Here is a 3,322-nt window from a genome sequence, read left to right on the forward strand (position 1 = left end):
ACCTCCTACTACTTTCCCCATTTCCTTCCACCTCCATGAGGCCACACAAAAAGATAATCGGAATCTATATCCATGATGTTCCCATCTGTATTGAGCACGTGATCAGAGACAATGCTAACGTCTCTCTCAACCTGTCTGTAATAATCCCCACCCAGTGTCTCTATTCACACCCACCCCACCCATCTCCTCTCCACCCGGATGTCTAGGCGAGTGCCGGTCTTCACGCGTTCCAGAAACGAATACCCTAGGGCTACTCATTGTCAGGGTCTATGTCATTGGTCATTTCGAAAGGTTCTCGTGAAATCGATAGGTCTACTTGGGTGGAGATACAGTAAAGAAGCATCTAAGTTTAGTTGTGGGGTATTGATAAAAATGGAACGTTCCTACAGGGTACTTTCAATTAAGCTGAAATTGATATTGGCGAGTCATAGTGTGAAAACTCATTTGAAACAAAAAACCCCCAACAAAAAAAAAAAACGAAACAAACCCCCCCCCCCCCAACAACAATCGAAACACACAAAAAAAACCGAAACCAAAACAAAACAAAACAAAAATGGGCAGAATTTGTTTTAGTTTTTTGGATTGGACTTAACTTTCCCATCATAAACAATTTAGTTTGTTTTTCTGAGCAGGTATGAAAACAAAATGTGTGAGTATTCTAGTCATATACATAATGTAAAAATACTGGCATAAATTAATCAAACTGTAAATATTGCAGAATTTTTTAAAAAGCATTTATTTGTGACAAGCTATTATTATCCATGTTATCCTTCTTATCTGTGAGTAGAAAATTGACCAGTGCCTCAGTCGACTGTGTCGCGATACGTCAGTTTTCGGGAACAAATAGTTATTAGTATCACCATAAAGCTTGTTGATTTTTCTTTCTTTTGATGAAAAAAACCCCACTCTTCTATCTTGAATAGAAGTGGAGATATTTGAGATTGAAGAGGTTGTGAGTTGTATGGTTTTAGAGGTAAAAGTTTGGTGACTTCTAAAGTTTGAGTGTCCTTGGAAACTGCATATTCACTTTTTTTATGCCTTTGACCAACTCTTTTCCCAGTAAAATCTACACAGAAATGTGTTTTTAAAAGGAGATAAAAATGGCTGCACATAAAAGGAGAAAAATACAAAACAAGACAACAAAAATAACAAACACACTAAACCAACGAAAATAAAATATAGCAAGTACCCAACGGGCAGAAAAACGCCGATTTCTTCGTTTTCAACATTTTGACGAGCATTTTATTTCACCGCGATGCAACACATAGATACGTCCCAGCTAAATAAGCAGTCTTCTCACAAAACGTTCCCGTCCCTGTCGCGTTCTCACTTAATTATACAGAAATTGAGCCCGTTTGTCTCCCTAGCCCGGGGCGTCACTGTAGCTACCAGGACGCCGTTGAAGTGGTATCATGGCGCGGCTTTGTCCAACGCTGCCAGACATGAGAACCGGAGAAGAAAGTAGAGCACAGTTCAGCACAGTAAAACGTTGTGCGAAATCGTTTCACTCACCACAGTAAATCGTTGTACAAAATCGTTTCACTCACCACAGTAAATCGTTGTACAAAATCGTTTCACTCACCACAGTAAATCGTTGTACCAAGGCATTTCAGCACAGTAAATCGTAGTGCAAAACCGTTCCTTCAGCACTGTAAATTGTTGTACAAAACCGTTTCAGCACAGTAAATCATTAAAGAAAATAATTCATTTCTCGAACGCTTTAGTACATGCATACAGTTACTTTAGTTTTAGTAAGAGTTTTACAGGACTTGCAATGTAGTTAGGTCATAACATATAACTTATATTATAAGTACTGAAGATAAGAGGTGTTACCAGGAGTAACAAACGCAAAAAAGCAGTTGCGATTTATAAGGACAATAGATGTTTGATAAGAAAGAAGGAACAGACCGACACTGGAGCGGCCGCCAAGCACCCACCATCTGTCGTTACAATGGCAGCGAAGTTAATTCCTGTGGGTTTTAAGAACTATGCACTCTGTTCATATTTGTGTCGTCTTTTGGCTTTTATTGAGAAGAATAACTGTTTCATATGTGGGGAGCTGACTTACGAGTATGCGTTCCATCATTTTTTGTTGTTGGATGTGCAGAATGGAGGTATACACATCTGACCATTGCCTCATAATTATGGCGTGGCACGCTCTTTGCATCATCCCCCCGGGAAGTGCTACTGACTGAAGTGTCTTTAGGATATTCCCAAAGGGGGGATATTAACATGTTCTTATGCTCAGTAGAAATGTAAATGGGCTTATTCATCAATGTCATGCTCATACCTGTGCCTGAATGCACACAGGGAACTGCTGCTTTTCTGATCTAATCCTTATTATCGTTTTTTCCCCTCTACTTCTTTTGCATGTTTGTCACTCTTGTGACTCGCTATTTCCGGGGTGTCTTGATAGTCGAAGCAGACTTTGTGTGCTGTTGAAGCTTGAGAGGTGAGTAGAGTAAGCCTGAATTCTCTGTATTGACATTCACCCCTTGGCGTTCATATGACCTTATGCAGTTGTGAGCGCCGTAAAAACTCTACTAAAAATAAACTACAAGCTCTTTGCATGCCCTTTTCAAAGATATAATGCTGTTTGAGAGACCGAACATGCACATTTGTAGCTGATTTAGGACAGTACCACATACGTGTAAAGTATTAACCCCCCCTCCACCCACACACAAACCAAAGTCAGAGATCCCCCTCCACCCCATGGGGATCTAAACCAGAGTGATCCACAACAGAGCCCAGCCCAATTGACATAAAGGCAAGTTCAATGTATTCTTGACAGAACTAAATATCTTGGTTACGACAAATCATTCGTTTTTTTTCTCTTTTAACTTGACTTAGGGGAAAATGATAACAAGATAACGAAATGGCAAGCGAAAACAAAATTGGTGACTCAATTGTTTTGGTTTCGAATCATTAATGCCTAATAAGTGAAAGACCACCTCCTTGCCGAAAGAAACCTCCTCGTATTGGTAAGCTAGTCATGAACCGATCACTCGGGGGACAATACGATGTAGAAAAAAAAAAGATTTTTCCCCATCATGTCTAAATTCGTCTGATAAACTACATCTAACCAGACACACTTACCAATGGCGTATGTTGTGTAAAGGTTAGGCTCTTCTTCGTTGCAGATGGAAGGCTTAAGTTCCATTCTATTTGTGGTCTATTGAATAACATCTGTCTGCTTGGATGCTGTATCCCATTTAACCCTTTACGTACCAAACGTCGATGTCAAAATCTGTTGGAAAAATTATATTGCGTGTGTTTGTGTGTATGTGTGTGCGTGTGTGTGTGTGTGTGTGTGTGTGTGTGT

Source organism: Aplysia californica, unplaced genomic scaffold, assembly GCF_000002075.1.
Source record: "Aplysia californica isolate F4 #8 unplaced genomic scaffold, AplCal3.0 scaffold00078, whole genome shotgun sequence".
In the NCBI taxonomy this organism is placed as follows: Eukaryota; Metazoa; Mollusca; class Gastropoda; order Aplysiida; family Aplysiidae; genus Aplysia; species Aplysia californica.